A 19,427-nucleotide genomic window follows, 5' to 3' on the forward strand; every position below is an offset into this window, starting at 1 on the left:
CATGTAAGACGACAAGACGTACTGTTCGTCCTGTCACCTTTCTTGTGTCTGTCGTGTCAAAGATGCGGTTATTCTTTTAATTATAACACGAACAGCTCGAGAACGAGTTCTGATAATCTCATAGAGCCCTGTATCGTGGGCTCCGTTTGTATTATTCTACCTAAATAAGTTGGCTTAGAAACGGCCATGGTTACTCAGTGGCAATGGCTTTCTGCTGCAGAATACGGGGTCTCGCGTTTGATTCCAGGCCGTCAGGATCGCATTCTAATGGGTCGCTATGAAAAATATGCTTGCGCACCAACTTTGGATGTAACTAAAGGAACGCCAGGTGGTGGCGCCTCATTGTCTCTGTGTTGCTTTGGGATGTTAAAACCAACCAATGACTCAAATAAATTCTGGGATCTCACAGGCCAGAACCACGATTTGATTAGAGGCGCACCGTGGTGAGGAGGCTCCTGATTAATTTTGACCAGCTGGTGTTCCTTAACGTGCTCCTACATCTATGTACGCGAGCTTTTTTTCGATTTCCCTCCCATCACAACGTGGCCTCAGCGGGTGCGATCGGACTCGCGAGCCCGAAAATATACCGTGTTGGGGACCGACCGACCGACCGACCGACCGACCGACCGACCGACCGACCGACCGACCGACCGACCGACCGACCGACCGACCGAATCATTCGGTCTGTCAGTTAATTTACCTAAGAGGCATCACGCTTTGAACCATCGTACATATGTTCTAAAGCTGCCATTCTAACTACAATTTTTCATAGAACCGCTTGTTCTCGACTGATCCTTGAAATTACTCAGTACATTAAAGCGAAGTCCTCTATTCACGTCATATTTCCGTTACCTTAGGCCGCGTGGCATGGATATGCCATTTCGTAGTAATTGACCTGGGCACATCGCATCATTAGGCCTATAGTGTTGACATGTGAACTGGTCAAAGATGCAGCGCTTCGAGCTGCAGTGACAGACACAACGTCTTAGTTTCTATAGAAGCTTCGGACGTGAAGATTGGTGTAACTAGTTCGTGAACCGGGGCGCTGCAGGAGGAGGGGCCTGCTGACCTGTTCGAGCAGCAGCACCTTGTGGATGTTTCGCGAGAGCACGGATGCTGTGCTGAGGACGGACGAGTCGGTGGACACCATGACGGTGGCCACCACTATCGGGCTCAGGTGCAGCAGCGACAGCAGAAGCACGCGCGCCACGTCTTCGCTCCGCAGCGGAGACGGATCCGAGAAGCCCGCCTGCGTAAAATCGGTGCGCTGTTGTGCCTGACGATCCCTCAAAACAAAGGATGCTTCCCCGGCAGACATGCGGCTATCATTGGTGCTGATCACGCCTCGTCATTCACTTAAGACAGCTCAATCAGCGTCACCTAAGGCAGTCATGTTCTAGATCTTCGGCTTTTTGAGCGCCCAGAAATGACAGCTCGTAGCCCGCTCCTGACCGTCACGAAGAGGTGACTGATTGATGACAGGGTCATTGTCGAGAACTCCTGGGGAAAGGATTCGACGGAAGGTTAACAGTTTGCCATGTGGTTGCCTCGATTTGTGCAACGTTGGAGACAAGAGAGCCGCCAAAAGGGTGGGACGTTGGGGGTGGGAGGCGGTGAAAGGTATTGCGTTTGGATTGGCCAGTGAGTTCCCTCGACGAGGGAAAGAGGGAAATAAACGGCATAAAAAGTGGATCCGGACGGCTGTGAGAGAGAGAGGCTCGGACATGCAAAGACTAGCATGGAGTGTGCTCCGATAGTTAGAGCCGTGTTTGTAAAATCGAATTATGTACTTTTGAATACAAACATTTTTCTGTTCTCTTAACCATCGCTCGGAACCCTTCTTTCTTCCGGCACCCGGCACGGCGCCATTCATAGACCCTTCGTGGACGCACGGACCCGCGACTTCATAACAGCGCCAAGCGCAGATTTTCTTAATTGGAAAGTGAGGTGCTGCACCTCTGCCGCTCACACCAGCCTCTCTGTTACTACGCTATTTATAGCCCTTGGCGAAAAAATTGTGCGGCTGTTCCGTTTGTCCACCTAGATGGCTTTACCCTGGAACAAATTCCTGTAGCAATACACAACACCATGTGATATATCGCTGTTTGCCGAAACGATGTCAAACTCAAACATGTAGGAGAAAAGAGAAAAAGAAAAAGGAAGTTTAGTGATTCGTCAATTGTAGCTCGGCTTCAATACGGGGTCCGTGTTTATTAACAAGCAGCCCCTTTGCCATGTTTGTCTTGAAACCCCTTTAATACTTAAATATCACTCCCCAGTTCCATATATCTTAACATTAGTGTCCATATCGGAACGATTTTGCTTTGTGAAATACTAATTAAGCTCCTATGATTATTGTACTTCTTCTACAATTATGAAGTTTAAGAGGCGTGAATAGGGGGCACAAGATACGACAGGTGAAAGAAAAATGAACCTCGGGTATTTCCTCTCATTGGAATTTTCATTTCGATCGCGGCCCATTTTGGTCAATGAAAAGAGACCTTTTTGCTCGTCGGGAGCCTCTCCAATCGGCTATTCATGCAGAGCGCACGTAATCAGCCATGCATGACAATTCAAAAGGTGCGTTCCTTGCAGTTGTTTGAAAAGCAGAAAAGAACTCGCTACCATTGTGAACCGAGCCGGTCATTACGGGTGAATAGGTAATTCTAGATGACGGAGCTCCTGGGATATTCGCCTTTTAAAGAGAACTCAATGGCCGCTTATACTATACACTTCAGTGCTGATTTACCGGGATAGCGTGAGTCAGGCAGCGCCATAGAGCGCACACAGGAGCTGCGAAATTGATATTTTCGGATATATAAAGGGCCGACTCGAGCTTCAGAAACATGCTTTTCGCTAATCGAGCGAAATTTAACCCAATAGGGGCCCCTTGAAGAGGCTCCTCTCGGCAAGGCGCGTGGCAGTCCACTCAGGTACAGTGAACTAGAACTCAGGTGTGCTTTATGGCGGTTACGAACACGGCACTCAGTTATGTAAGCTTTCTCTTCATAAGAGCACTGTTAATATTCGTTCCACGTTTGCTTAGGTGGCTGTATCACAGCTACACTATATGTCGCTCCACGACAAAAATTACTGAGCGGTGAATTTTTAGTATATCAAGGCTGCTTCGTGAACCGCCTTCTAAATAAGCATTTCCCATATGCTTTTCGCAACTGAAAATCCGTTCCTTGTACATACAACTTTTGTCAAAACAAACCAAGCTACAAGTATCGCGATTGTTGCTGAGCCTTGGTTTCGGCATGTCGCGCCAGTGAACTTGAGGGTCCAGAAAGCTCAAGAAGGGTGATAAAGAGTGTGCGACAACCTTAGACTTGAAGCAGCAGGAGGCCAACTGGAGGTGCCGCCTCGTTAGCCGCAGTCATGCACGCAGTTGATTCGTTCTTACGAGGCAAAGGAAACTTTGTTGTGCGTCATAAACATCGGCGCAAAACCATACCCATAGTTTGCAGCTCACAGCATTTCGTGTTAATGAACGCTAAAGGGAGTACGTTATCGAGAAAACTCTTGGTCGCTGCTAAACGTACTTTGGGCCTTCCCCATTTAACGAAGAAATACTCTGTCTCAAGACGCAAACGCTGCTCGAGCGTCAACTTAGGTTGCGAAACACAGTGTATATAGAAACTAGGCAAAGATTCAGCTGAATGTCATTGCGGGACTAGTATTTGTTAATGAGGAAAAAGAAGAAGATATTTAATTGTGCATTCATCTAAATGAGAAAAAAACGAGATGCGTAAGTGCGCGCATCTCATTCGAGCAGTCCTCTCTGGCTCTCCTCCTTCCGTTGTATGCTGCATGAATAGCTCATTAGAAAAAAAAAACATTAATGTTATGGCCAATGTTTTTAAAAAGAAAAGCTAACCCGTGGGTCTTCTTTTTTGTCTCCATTTCTGCCTCATGACTCACCATCGTAATGGCATCGCATTGTCTGGACAGATGTGTGCTTATTCGCATGCAGATGGCGGTGGCGCTGGTTCGATTTTTGATCAAGTGCCTCTTAGGCTGTTCAATTAGATTACCTGAAGAAGCGGAGGTTACTTTCGCGACAAATCGTCATGTCCAGATGGCTAATTAGAGTCACTAATTATTTTCGAATTACTCACTCCAGGGCACCTGCTGCAATAGCGAAATGGAAGTCGAACAGTAGTGAAGTAATGACTGCTTGGCAGAAATACTAAGGCTAGCACTCATTTCGAGATATGCGTCCCTAGAGAGAAAGAGAGAGAGAGAGAGAGAAAGCAAAGAGAGGAAAGGTATAGGCAGGTCAACCAGACGAGCGGTCGGTTTGCTACCCTGCACCGGGAGTAACATAAAAGTGACATTGAAAGAGAAAAAGAGGGAGCACTTTGTGCACGGACAATGCACAGCAGGACTACAAACGCTCACGAAGGCCTCTGTTCTTTTCAAAAACTTCAGTAGCGGACAATCTACGGATGGGACCAGCATCCAAACATTTTCATTTCAGAAAATGTACTACCGGGTCTATAGTTGTCTAAGTGCGGGCTGTGAATAGATGCACTGGACGTGGTATTAAAGACAAGCGTACATAAAGTGTTGAATAGTTTCTTCAAACCCGCAAATGTCGTACGTCGGTGTATCAGCCATTCCAAGACGGAAACTTCACAAAGAGCTGTTACATTTACCCATTATACATACCATCAAGTATAAAAAATAATTAATAATATCATTACTCCCACGCTCCTACGAAACTACGCATTAGGCCAAATTTAACGGTGGATGTGAAGAGCTTAACGGTATCCTCTCTACAAGGTTGATGACGGTATGCGCGAGGAACCTACTGGCAGCTTTGGGCACCGTGTAAGATTTGTAGTCTAGCTTGTAGGATGATCGGAGGAACTTGGGGCGACAGGACTAGGCGAGCAGGATTTATTTACATTATTTACAGTTGAAACAAGACATACATCGACAGTCTAGCGTGACTCCCAAATGGAGTCACGCAAGACGAAGCATACAGCAATCGAGCACACAGCTCACGAGTACATTTCGAGCACAGAGCACGACGACGAGCACACCTAGCAGCCGACAACAGCCGCTTATAACCACTGCGTTCGACGTCATCGTTCAGTCATTCAGTCAACGCCGCCTCTACCCGGGACGGCTTACACACACACACACACACACACACACACACACACACACACACACACACACACACACACACACACACACACACACACACACACACACACACACACACACACACACACACACACACACACACACACGCACACGCACACGCACACGCACACGCACGCGCACACGCACACACGCACACACGTGCACACGCACACACGCACACACACACACGCAAACACACACGCACACGCACACACACACACGCACACACGCGTACGCGCACGCGCACACACGCGCGCGCACACATGCACACACGCGCGCGCACACACGCGTACGAGCACGCGCACGCACACACGCACACGCACGCATGCACACGCACACACGCACACACGCACACGCACACGCACACGCAGAGGTGCATGGCCCGGAGCCGACGTCAGAGGGGCTTCGTAGAACTCGGAGCCGACCGGGTAGCGCTCCCGGGTAGCACATTGTCTGGTGCCTCGAAAAGCGCATGGGGAGGTTCCGCCAATTACCTCTTCTCGAGAACTCCCCTGAGCTGACCCCTCGCCGCGTTGCTGCGCTACCGTCCCGGTTGGATCGGAACACGTGCATCGGGCTGAAAAAGCTGCAGGCCGATCCTAACAACCGCAACTGTGAAGACGGACGATGTAGCAACACTGAAGCAGCCCAGTGCGCTGGCCAGCGTCACGAGCGGGGATTCCTCAGCAGTTCGAGTAGCCAAAATTAATAGAAATTCATCCCGAAAAGAGAGCGTCACATCGCAAAGGAAGTTGATGAAATCATAGAACGTATCGGCACAAGCAAGATTCGCAGTTGTACTTCTCTCGGCAGCCTCTTCATAAGCATCACCAACATAATTTCATTCACATTCATTATTACTCCATTTCTAGGGAATTCAGGAAATAAATAAATAAATAAATAAATAAATAAATAAATAAAATAATTGCACTGCCGGACGAAGGCCTCTCCCAGCGATCTTCAGTCACCTCTGTCTTGCATCAGCTGGCATGGTCCTCTTATACCTGCAGATTTCCTAACTTCATGACACCACCTAGTTTTGCCGTACTCTACTGCTCTTTTCTTCTCTTGGCACTCATTCTGTTGCTCTCGTAGATCACAGGTTACTTCGTATACGCATTACATGGCCTGCCCAATTATATTCCTTCATCTTAATGTCAATATCAGCTACCCCCGTTTGCCCCTTAACTTCTCAAATTTCTTTGACGACCTCCAAATTTCGGTCATTTAAGTTGCTACAGGCAAAATGCAATAATTCTCGACTTTTCTTTTCAATGATAGCAGTAAGCTGCCGGTCATAACTCTATAGCGCTTGTCGTATTCCCGCTCAAGCACTTTCTCATACTGCTCACCACCGAGTCTATAGCGTCAGTGTGAAGTAGAATAACGCAACTGCCAGCCGTCACCGCCTGAGGTGAGCATAAACTTCTGGTCCACGTAAATGCCGCTGTGCTTGGAGTCCAGGTGACCGAGCCGGTTGTTGGCTGGGTGCGACACCTTGGCCACGCTGGGGCTGAGAACGACGAAAGGCATTGCTGCCCACTGCATTAAGGAATTCTCATAAGGTGGAAGCATGTGTAAAGAGGATGCATGGAGACTATTTTTTTTTCCCAGTTCATCTGTACGAACAGATAATGTGTCAGGATGCCTCGTCGCTCGTTCAGGCTTCTCACTAAATATTAACCAGGCTATTGCTTAAGATGCGAAAGAAGCTGATAAAAGTGCACGTGATTCCCCATTCTAAGTGAGGAAACAGATAAAGTTTTAAAAAACGTATCTTTACGGGTTTTTACTACATAATTTATCGGGCTATAGCACCAGCTTGTTATGGAAATTAGTAGTATAGTGTCTGAACAGCTGCTTATGTTGGGTAACTAATACTCAAGGGCGTATTCAGCGAAGACAAAGCATTGATGAAGTGCTTATACTGGACTAGCTCAACCAATTTCACTGCGTAAAAGATGAGAAAATAATTGAATTAATGCATGTCTCCGCCCCCTCGCCACCGACTGTGTAGGCATATTTGCTATTTTGGTGAACACAGAGTGCAATAGTAGGTAACATTCGTTTGCTCGTTGTCAGAAACAGCAGTTCACAAACGACGTTTTCGAATTCAAGCCACGACGACCACCACATAGCGGTGTTTCGCTTATACACCTATAACCTGCCACAGCCATCCACATGCCAGATAAATCAGAAACACGTGACGTAAAGGAGCGCACAGATGTACAGTACTGAACGAACAAGAATCGATAATCCCAGCGTGTGAATCGTTTTGGGTCGCAGTGAACCCTACGAGCGTCCGAAAAAAGTTAGTGAAATAGGTCAGATTAGCCCGCTGATTCTCCCCATCATCCCCCCCCCCCTCCTCAATATGCCGGTACATGTCTTCTAGAACGATACATAAGTGTAAAGTTTCTCAGGGTATGAACATGGTATGCAGGCAGTACGTCTAATCAGGCAGTACGTGTAATGCAGGCAGTACGTGTAATGCAGGCAGTACACAGGCAGTAAATGCAGGCAGTACGTCTAATCTAACGATAAGAAATTTGTCTTTATGAAAGAAGAAAGTCTTTTCCAAAGTGAGCTTTACGGCAGCTCACAGTATGGCGTAAGCGAAGGTTTGCTTTATGCCTACTACGTGCAATAAATGGCTCTTCGCTACATCTAGACGTGCGGTCACTGCACCTATAAGTGTTGGCTGTAGTGCCGGCGACGCGTCGGCGTCTGTGGTTTAATTAAGGCGTTGATGGGCTCGATGTGCCGACCACATAAACGTAGTGTACATAGTTTCTATTTCTTTTCTAACATCCTGATTAAAAACACCATGCAAGGTCAAAGGGGTTTAGGACCGACAGAAGCCGTACCAGACCAATAACCGTTGCCGACACCTACAATGCATTGGTGTGAACGACGGCGCACTGTCCGCCTGCGAATACATAAAGCATCAGCAGAAGTGCAAGAACGAAGATTGCTTCGCATTGAGAGATACGCCCAGGCTGACGTGCAATGTCGCTCCTGCGCGCAGACGCACCGACAGGGACCGTACACCATGGCACATCATTATGAAACCGAAAGGTTATATTAGAACTGCTTCTGGATTTCTTTGACCAATGAAGAAAGCCAAGGATTAGATAGCGTAAACTTCCGGCCACTCCTTTAGTGAGGTTTAGTAATGTTGGGGAACTTTAATGTACTCGCGTCAGTCTGCTTCAGCGGGCCAGTGCATAAGTGTTTTCGTTCGTCATTGGCCGACTGCCTTCGCCGTCGCGATCTCGATTGGCTACTAGACGATCTCGATTGACCACTAGAGCTTGCGAAGCGTTCTGTGATTACGGCATTAAGGCGACACTTTCACGGACACCTAGTTTGTCATGGAAGCGAATCTGGTTATGGTTTGTACCAATAGTTACAGAGCTTTTATGTTGAAACGAAGAGTATAGTACATGCTCAGCGCTGCGACCACGCAACAAACACGTATAAACAACTTCAGCACTAAAAAGTGCCGGTCGAAATAAATCGATAAGCCGGGTAATTTAACTGAAGTCAGTTCTCCTCGTCGATATTCACAAACATCGTTTTCACAAAAACAATGACATACGCCTGAAAAAAAAAAATAAGAATCCTTTCTTATAGAAGTTCTGAGCCTGCGAGGGGCTGCATGCGCTCAACTTACATTTTGCAGAATTTTTTCCCCAGTTATTTCTTCAGAAGACATTCTCTGGGACACGTGGACTCAATCGACGAAGCAATTCTTTAATGAGACAGCAGAGTTGCAGCGGAGAAATCTCGAAAAGGAAAAGGCTGGAAACATACCCAGAGCAGAATACCTTTTGCTTTTGTTTGTAAACGTAAGGCATTGAAGTGGTCGCCAGAACCTTAGGACTTTTGAAGAACGACAGCTGTCGTAAACAGCTGTCACCTGTACGGATGACGACTAAATCTTGTTTAGAAAGGACATTGTCAGCGCTTGGATTTCCTGTACGCGCTATTGGCTATCGACTAGAAGAAAGGGCGTGTTGGAAAGGCTTGATTCGAATCCACGCGAGCTGGTTTTCTAACTAATGAACTGCAAAGCGCACACGGCCGCTTGATGAGCACCTGGCGACGACTCGTTCCTTAATTACTGCACACCGCTGTCTTGTGGTTCCTTCGATCGCATCAGTTTTGGATGGGTGCTCCCTGCTCAAGCTCACGGGTCGAGTAGAGCGAGACGAAATCGCGCAGTCTCCATGTATGCCTTGGCAGCAGAATGCACAACATTTCAGCTTCTGGCACAAGAAAGTTTGTCACATATCGAAGAACGTACGCGATGAAAATTAATGATTTTACAAAAGCCCGCGACACCCTGTTTTACGAAGAATTCGCTATCTTTTCACACAGCTAAAGCTTCAAAATGCTTCCTGTAGCGTCACTCACGATGAGTGCCCCGTCATGTAGGTATTCGTATCTGGCGTAATGGAGCGGGGTTCATGGGCTCACTCACAAATATGTAATACAGCACAGCTTCTTCTCCCTTAAATCGCTAGAGATTGCGGGCATGGTCGAAAGGTCTGTCAGGCCTTTTAAAGAGCCCAAACATACTGACAAATGATGTCATGATGATATACTGAGAGCATGTGTCATGTGTCAAATATGTCTCAAAATGCTTTAAGCTTCACAAACTCACTATCCAATAATCTCACATGATATGTAATCACGTGGGCTTAAGAGATACCGCATATTATGTGGCAGATTTATTGAATGGGAGAGAGAGAGAGAGAGAGAATGAAGAGGAAAGGCAGGGAGGTTAACCAGATATGAGTCTCCGGTTTGCTACCCTACACTGGGGATGGGGGATAGGGGTTAGAAAGATGACAGAGAGGAAAACGCAAAAAAAACGAAAAAAAGAACGAACGCGCACACATGGAGACACACACACAAAAGGCGTTCCAGTTAAAGTCGTTCACACAGGCCGGTAGATCGCAAGAAGCGCAAAAGCGCTTGCACGGCCTTCTTCTGTGACGGCAGGTCCTTTCGATGTTGCAGGATTCTTTTTTCGGATAGCGGTTGGGCGTCCAGTTGGTCAAGTTCCTGGCTGAGGCATGCCCTCTGTGGACTGTACTGCGGGCAGGTGCACAAAATATGGCCAATTGATTCTTCATGGCCGCAGTGGTCACAGGTTGGGGTGTCGGTCATCCCTATGCGGAAGGCATAGGCTTTAGTAAAGGCAACGCCCAACCAAAGTCGATATAAAAGCGTGGCGTCTCTACGGCGAAGCTGTGATGGCGCTCGAAGACTTAATGTTGGGTCAAGTGAGTACAGTCGCGGATTTCTTAAATGTGGCTCATTCCATTGTGACGCGGTGCACTGCCGAGCAAGTAGGCGGAGCTTCCGTGCCACGTCAGTTCTAGAAAGAGGAATTGGGACGTGGCGCTCATCAGTATGGGCTGAGCGGGCAGCGTGATCCGCCCGTTCATTGCCGACAATCCCGCAGTGACTTGGAAGCCACTGAAAGGTTATTTCGTGGCCTGCATCACTTATATGGTGTAATGTCTCTGTAATATGGAATATTAGTTGTTCGTGCGGTCCGCGTCGTAAAGGTAACAGTAGAGACTGCAGTGCCGCCTTCGAATCGCAGAATATTGTCCATTTGTGTGGCGGTTTATCACCAATGTGATGAAGAGCAGTGAAGAGCGCTGCGAGCTCTGCTGCCGTCGATGTTGTCGCGTGGGTCGTCTTAAATTTGATTGTTGTAGCTTTCGCTGGTATGAAGATTGCAGCCGTGGAGCTGCTTGGAAGGACAGATCCATCAGTGTAAATATGCGTAGAGTCAAGGTAGTTCTCGTACAAATGTAGTAGCGTGAGCTGTCTAAGGGCTGGTGGTGACAGATCAGCTTTTTTCGAGATACCAGGTATTGCGAGGTTGATTTTTGGCTGAGCGAGGCACCATGGAGGGATCGAAGGTCTCGCAGCCGGAGTGAAACAAGCTGGCAATGATTCATCATATGCAGTTATCGTTTGGCTGAAAGATGTGTGTGGCCTGTCCGCTGGTAGAGAGGCTAAATGGTGACGTGGAGTCCTGGCTAGATGCCTTATATGGGTCCTGAGTACTTCAATTTCAATGTTGGTCTTGACAAGGTGGTCTCTAGCGATTGCTATCGTAGCCACTGTTGAAGCACTCTGAGGCAGGCCTAGACAGATCCGGAGCACTTGACCCTGAAGACTTTGTATTGTGCGTAGATTCGTTTTGCCTGTGTTGTTTATTGCTGGCAAGCTGTATCGAAGAAATCCCAGAAAAAGCACCCTGTACAGTTGTAACATGGCACTAGGCGACATTCCCCAGGTCTTGCCAGCGAAAAACTTGAACAGGTGGCAGATGCCTGTCAACCGTTATTTCACGTAAGATATGTGTGGGCTCCATGACAAGTCCCTGTCGATTATGACACCTAGAAACTTGTACGATCGGACCCGTCGTATTATTTGGCCATTTATCGTTACACTGTAGTTTGCCATGGGTTTGCGCGTAAATGGCACTAGTGCGCATTTCTCGGAGGAAATTTCCAGGCCTCGATTACGGAGGTAGATAGCAGTTTGTGTCGCGGCTTTCTGAATTCTCGCTCGCAGCTGTAGGCGTGTTACTGCAGATGTCCATATGCAGAGGTCATCCGCGTACATTGATAGCCTGACTGTGGTTGGCACGTCCTCAAGGAGAGCAATTAGTGTTAGATTGAATAACACAGGGCTAAGTACACCGCCCTGGGGGACGCCGCGGTAGCTATAATGTAGAGAAGTATGGCCTTCCTCGGTGCTTACAAAGAAGAATCGCATGGATAGATAGCTCCGTATCCATTGAAACATCCTACCACCCACTCCTACCTCTGCGAGAGCAGAGAGGATGGCTTCATGCGTAACGTTGTCATACGCCCCTTTAACGTCGAGGAATAAGGATGCGCAGAGACGCTTACGGCGTTTCTCATGTTGAATGTAGGTCACCAGGTCGACGACGTTATCGATCGATGATCGACCGCGTCGGAAGCCCGTCATGGCATCTGGGTAGGTGTTGTGGTACTCCAAGTACCACTCCAGGCGTCCTATGATCATTCTCTCCATTACTTTGCCCACACAGCTCGCCAAAGCGATCGGGCGATATGAGGAGAGCTCCAACGGCGACTTGCCAGGCTTCAGCAGTGGAACAAGGCGACTTGTCCTCCAGGTTGTTGGTAGCGTGCCATTTCTCTAAGATTCATTGTACACCTCAAGAAGAACCCCTCTCGCTCGCTCCCCCAGGTGACACAAAGCTCGGTAGGAAATTACGTCAGGTCCTGGCGCTGATGTGCGGCTACACAAAGCTAATGCTGCCTTAAGTTCGTGGATCGAGAATGGTACATCCAACCGGTGATCACGTGGTGGCGGACAGCTGCTCGAAGGCGATGGAATGTTGGTAGCTGTGAGTTGGCCGGATAATCTGGCGCAGAAATCCTCTGCCACGTCAATCTCCGATCTCTTTTGAGAGAGGGCAAGTGCCTTGAATGGGAATCGCTGTACGGGAAGTGTCCGCAGTCCGCGCACCATTCTCCATAGTTGCGATAAAGGCTTGCGTGGATCTAGCGACTCACAGAAGGCAGCCCAACGTTGCGATTCGAGCTTGTCTAACCGGCGCTGTATCTTCTTTTGCGTGCGCCTGGCAGTCCGTAGATCGTCCATTGTTTTCGTACGTCGGTATCTTCGTTCAGCACGTCGTCGGATTGCTCGAAGTCGTTCTAGTTCCACATCATAATCATTAAGTTTCGAGGAGCATGTTAGAGTACGCATAGTGTCTTGCACCACGCTCTTGATTGCCTCTTCCAAGTCGAAAGATGGATTGGCGTCGCAGTGTTCTTCCATAATAGACTGAAATTTAGGCCAGTCCACTCTTTGGATCGTATCCCGTATTTTGGAAGCGGTCAATCCTCTGATCTTGATGTACGTGGGGATATGGTCGCTTCCGTGCGTCTCTATTTCCGCAAACCACCCTGCACGTCTGACCAGGCTTCGTGAGACGAAAGCCAAGTCAGGACAGCTGCTGTACGTGGAGCCACGTAAGAACGTAGGACTTCCATCATTCAGCAGCCAAAGTTCATTACTGGAGGCGAAAGATACCAGAGCTCTGCCTCTTGCGTTGATGATCGGACTTCCCCAGAGTGTATGATGGGCGTTGAAATCTCCAGTGATGACCCAGGGATTGGAAGTTGAGGAAATGATGTCTCGTAGTCTTTTGTAATCAAATCGACTTGACGGAGATAGGTAGGCGCCTACAAAAGTGAAGGCCAGATTCTTTTTCCTTACGTTTAGGCATATATATTGATTACTGTCATTAGGTGGTACAGGCTGATGAGTGTAGGTGAGGTCACGGCGAATGAACACCAAAACCTTACTGTTTTCATAAACAGCTGACGACATAAATGATTCATATCCAGAAAGCCTGATTTTGTTCGATAAGTTCGGCTCGCAAATGACGATAATGGGAAACATATTGGCGAACACGAAGCGACGGAAATCCGAAAGGCGCGCTCTGAGTCCGCGGGCATTCCACTGAAAAATGGCTGCTTGTCGGACCTCTTCCCTAAAAGACCGTGGCTGTGGAGCCATGATCTACTCAAGGGTTGCAAGCACCGGACTCAGAGCGTCCAGTACTTGAAGCGCACTTCTGGCAGACGGTGTGTGCATGTTGCTTAGCAGCACGCGAATGGCATTCATTAAAGGCCTAATAAGTGCTATCACTTGCTCATCTGTTTTCCGCGACTCCTCGGATACAGCACCTTGCTGTACTGGGGGCGGCTTCGTCTGCGGCTCTTCTGGCGGTCGTGTACGCGGAAGTGCCGGCCATTCCTTTGTGGAGAGAGATCTGGCAGTTTGCTCCCTTCCAACATTGGTGTTCGGAGTGCTGGAAACGTCCGCTGATGATGATGCTTGACGAGGGGACTTGTCCTGAAAGCTTGATGTTTTCCGCCGTGAAGACCCTCGTCGGTGACGTCGTCTTCGTCGTACTTTCACAGCGGCCTCTTTGTGGGTAGAGTTGTCTCTCACCATTTGCTTAAGAATGGTGAACTCTTTCTTGATCTGGGGACAGTCTTTGGAAGAGGCGCAGTGATCACCCTGACAGTTAGGACACTTGAACGTCGTTGCGCTGCAGTTGTCTTCTGAGTGGGGTTCGGCACATCGAGGGCACACGGCCGAATTTCTGCAAACACCCTTCACATGTCCAATCTTCTGACAATTTAAGCATTGCATTGGTCTTGGAATAAATGGTCTAACCTGGTGGCGAAAGTGGCCGACCTTCACGTAGGGTGGAAGGCAGTCGCCTTTGAAGGTTATCTTCACACAACATGTGTTGCAGAGGCGACCAACATGTACAATCACGTTGTGTTCGCTTGTTGGTTTTATGAGAATTGGGAGGTCTGCATTAGATATTTCATTGTCAATGTCATAGATGACTCCAGTTATTGTGGCACCATTCGTTGGCACGATGGATCGGACCTTGATGCTTCCCAGCTGCGTTACATGTTGGAGTATGGTCAGTGCACTCGGGTTCGTCACATCGATTGCCAGGATGTTTCGTCTAGTATTTATCCTAACATCCCTGATCTCATTTGGCACGGTGTTTTCTAGATACAGATTTCTAGATTCAGATCTATTGAATGGGAAGTTATTATGGGACATGCGGTCTCCTAATACTGTGTTTTTATCCACGCGCAGGACTTACCCTGTGCCTAGAAAATGGCTGACATCCAAAACAGCTCTCCCATATAGGCCGGCGTGAAGAAGAAGGCCGCCATGCCTGGCCTAAGGTGCTCCGGAAAAGGTTCAAGCATAGTCCTCATCTTGACTGCGAAAAGGGTGATGGACGAACCGGAACAACGCTTCGCAGGAAGATCAGCGAGATAGAGAATTTATTTGAGAAACTGCAGAGAGGTTGGCCTGAGGTAACAGAGCCTGCTACTCTGCTCCGAGGGAAGGCGAAGAGGAGAAAAAGAGCCTTATGAGGAGTGATGATGAGCACAGGTTGCTGGATGTGACTATATTTACCCATTCATGTCCTGAAGACCCACTCGCTGCTTTGAATCAAAGCCTGTGCTGATGATGAATTCTAAGAGAGCCTTGATGGCTTGTTTTGCTGATATGATGTCCGCCTGAAATCAACATGCTTACCGCTAAGAACTTAAAGGGGTCCTGATCCACTTCTCGGGCGTGGTGAAATAAACACAGCCCGCCGATAGCATGTGCTAGTGTAAACATTTCAGCCAAATTTTGCGGTCGTGCGTAGCACGTGGTGCTCGCAAGCGGGGCGCGAAGTCACATTTTTCTTAAATGCTCTCTGTTCAACAGAAGCCTTCTCCTCACTATTTTCTGGCTGTTATTTCGTCATATAGCAGATTTCCATACGCGGCTCCTATTGGCCAGTAGCATACATCAATCGATAAGGGTGTTTGGATCAGTGCTCCTCTTCCTACTCTAGTGTGTATATTTATTGACACAGTTTAATATGACGGACTGAAGTAAGCGAAAATTTGCGTTTTGAATTTCGATAGCAATTACGTGCTTCCGAAAGTATGCCTATCCCAGTGTTTCCGACTATCGCCTGCATGCTAACGCTCGGCCGCGTCCTCTCGCGCAGAAATGAAACTTCTGCCACGCTGCTTATCAGTGTCGCAGCCGTCGTGCTTTGCTAATTTCTATTAGTTTTGACCGCTCACCATGCCTCGAACTAGCGTTGTGGCTTAGCGGCTACGGCGTTGCGCTCCTGCGTGAGGTCGCGGGGTCATATCCCGGCCGCAGCGGCCGCATTTCCATAGGGGCGAAATGCAAAAACGCCCATGCGCCGTGTACAGGGGCCCGTTAAGGATCCCCTGGTGGTCACAATTAATAAAGAGTCCCCAACTACGGCGTGCTTCAAAATGAAATAGTGGTTTTGGTACGCAAAACCTCAGAATTCAATTCAATTCAACCAGCCTCGAATCACGCGAAAGTTATCGTCAGACCAGACGTACCCTTGCTATATCGCGCGCTCCCTTCTTGCCGCTCCTGGCTAGACGGCTTGACAGACTCCATTTCGTATTGAGCTATTGGGCAAAATGCGCAATTTGAATGTGGTTATTATCCGTTATTCAAGCTGGTGCAGGACAAAGCTCGTCCCCACCGCATAGAACGACCAGACTGGAGCACATGAGCGCGAGCACGCACTCCAGCCCTGTCGTGCACATAGTCAGCTACCACAGATGCATGTAGCGGCGTCCACAGGTTGCGTCTGCGGCGTAGCGTAGATACCACGGCCGCTGCTAAGTGCCGCAACGAGCGCGCTCACTGAGCTACAGCTAGAGTGACTCCAGCTACTGGGGCTCGTTGAGAACAACAGCGTGCTCGGATCGGTATCTGTGGGTGCCGTGGCTCAAGGCCACGGCGAATAGTCTGCTTCCTGAGTTGCACACGCTCGAGGTGTGTCGCCGTCACAGTCGAATCTCGCTTTGATAGGAATTCTTTCAGCGCGAGTCCGGAGTGCGGAATCCATCGCTTACCATATGTGGGCGGGGCCGACGTACTCGCGCGAGCGAACATAAAGATGATGTTTCGTTGGACCCTCGAAAATTGTGTGATTTTATCAGAGATAACTGCGAAAGGAAATGTGCTACTCATGTCACTCGGTGCGAGAATAGCCGTGCACAGCTATTTAGTAGCGCAGCGAAGGAATGGGACACCGTGAACTCAACCATAAGCTGAGGGATAGCCTCCGCATTTGGTGCTTCGTAGGTGCCAAAATCGGAAGCGGTGGCGTCTACGTGAAAGTTCGAAGTCAAATTTAAACTGCGTGCCGCGGTGACGTTCAGTAGCTGGAGCGTTGCGGTCCCCAACGCGCTCCGCCGTAGCCTTCGCAGTGCAAGGCATTGAAGGAGGACTGCGAGCATCACGAAGGGGATCACGGATGATTGTTGATTGCCAATAACTTCTGTTGAACGCTTTGAATTACTTTATGTGGCAAATTATTTCTGAAATAGTCTAATTTAACGTCATGTCCATTTCTCGACTTCAATAAAAGGTGGTTCAGGACCCTTTAAGAAAATGCGTTAAGAATATCAGTTTTACGTGATACGTTGCCGTGATACGTGGTATGTTACAAGGAGGTTTAAAAAATCATGAGCCATTCCACTCTGTGACGGTGGTTGACGAGCGAAGCTGTTTAGCACTCGACATGGAGGTCACACATAATTTTGAACAAAGGTACGAACTCATGTATTGCCTTGATGGGTGTTAATCGGGACGAAAGGAACGCACACTCATTTATTGTCCTGATCGTTGGTTACTATTTCACTCGCAACTGCAATCCCATTTTTTGATAATGTCAAATCGATGCACTTACGCCGCTGGGTGGTCGGTTGGGCCGGATCGGTGTGGCATCACAAGGGATATGTCTGCAACATGGAACCCGTAAACCGCTCTCTTTTCGGTACCGACACATCCACATTAAAATCACTGACTACAACAACAGAGGTAGTGTCATCGCAGCTAATTTAAGCAAAGTAAGTAGCCATGAACCTTACTGGACTACTGGGTGGTCGGTTGGGCCGGATCGGTGTGGCATCGCAAGGGATACGTCTGCAACGCTGAACGCGTAAACCGCTCATTTTTCGGTACCGACACATCCACATTGAAATCACCGACAACGACAGCAGGGGTAGTGTCATCGCAGCTAATTCACGCAAATTGAGTTGCCATGAATCTTACGGGACTATGAGTGCTTGCTTACGGGGGAGTCATTGCTCACGGAGGTATGATCCATTGATGATGACAGCTTTCGATATGCTGTTCTGTATGTTGTATGCGTTATTAGAAAGAATTTAAGCACTGTTCGTTGCACTTTTCTGAGTGCTTGTAGCTTCTGCCTTATGGGGCTATGAGCTATTGCATTTTTTGCTTGCTTGCGGGAGCATGAATGCTTACGGGGGTATGGGCCATTGATGATGATAGTTTTTGTTCACGGAGAACAAAAATGCATGGAACCCTAGTCATATACAGCTTCGCTGTAAAATAAAAATGCTGGAATGGAAGCCCTTGTAGTTTCTTACCAGCACAGGTGAAGCCAGAGTTTGCTTATACTTCTACTCTGAAAGATGGCCGCGACAGCTGAACCTTCTCACAGTTCACGTCGTTTTTGTGAGTTATTGCAAATGCTAGGGGTATTTGAATATGAAAGCTAGAAGTTATTGCCTAAAATGTTGCCTTTGTCTGAGTATTGATATCATGATGTGCCATAAAATTTGAAAAATAAATGAATGTTTAGGCTTCCTTCTGAAGCCAGTCACACGTCGAACAATATCTGCACGGCTAAATTAAGCATGCTAAATAGCGCGGAGCGAGAAGAGAGCGCTTCGTATATTCCCCGCTATTTGCTAACGTTATTTCTTGCCTGTGCTAAGATGGCAGCGGTTCGGCTTCAATTTGAGACGGCATCTCCACTCGAGCAAATTAGTTTAAACCTCCTTGGTATACGTACAATTAGGTCCGCTGCGCATGCAGATCTTATACCGCTGGCTACCACGCAAGTCACTGTGATTGCGTAACAAGGCAGCGCCCACAACAGCGCAGACCAATCTCGACCACCTGCGTCAATCCGAACTCACCCTTGTTACCTGCTCTCCGTCGTGACAAGTATTAACGATCTTCTGTCGCTGCTGTTAAGATGAGATATCTGTTTTGGCGCTGCTAGGCCTAGAGAGATGGCACCGAGCCGGGAAAGTGTTTTGATATCCTTCTCGCAGATGGGGTGTCACAGAATTAGCGTTAATGATGCCTTCGCGATGCGGACCACTCTAGAAGCCTAATTATTCACTGCATCATTAATTTGATTATACCCTCAAGCACGGTGCGCGATGACGATATGCCAGAACGTTGATCTCGACATGTTTACCGCGGTGCCGCAGAGTCGCGGTCCATACGCAGAAAGTCTAACGCATATAACGTATTGCGGTAACCTATAGCACGTATCACGCAAAGCTAAAAACTGTCTATTGTAGTTTTCGAGGACTACGTCAGCATTAGGTCGCGTTTGCGACACTATACCCCCAGCTTCGCCAACAGAGGTGGGTACATATGTAACTGAGAGCAGAAGTAAAGCGCCCCCCCAAAAATAAAAAAAATTTGAACGCAAAAGTTCAAGTAATGTATACAGTACGTTAGCGCCAGCTCCCGCAGCTATCGATTTTTTTGCAGTCTTTCGCTCAATTTCCATCGATCACGTCGCCCCGAATTAAAAAAAA

The 19,427-nt window shown here is 48.1% G+C and overlaps 1 long non-coding RNA gene across 1 annotated transcript in view; it reads left to right on the plus strand.

Moving 5' to 3' along the window:
- The window catches only part of LOC135899317 (uncharacterized), a 59,486-nt gene extending 44,451 nt beyond the window's left edge, over positions 1-15,035 (plus strand). Inside the window, exon 3 of the long non-coding RNA XR_010563588.1 lies at positions 14,875-15,035. This is a non-coding gene — a long non-coding RNA (uncharacterized lncRNA). The remainder of the gene's footprint in view (positions 1-14,874) is intronic.
- The last annotated feature ends 4,392 nt before the right edge of the window (positions 15,036-19,427 follow it).

This window comes from Dermacentor albipictus, chromosome 1 (genome assembly GCF_038994185.2).
Source record: "Dermacentor albipictus isolate Rhodes 1998 colony chromosome 1, USDA_Dalb.pri_finalv2, whole genome shotgun sequence".
NCBI classification, from domain to species: Eukaryota; Metazoa; Arthropoda; class Arachnida; order Ixodida; family Ixodidae; genus Dermacentor; species Dermacentor albipictus.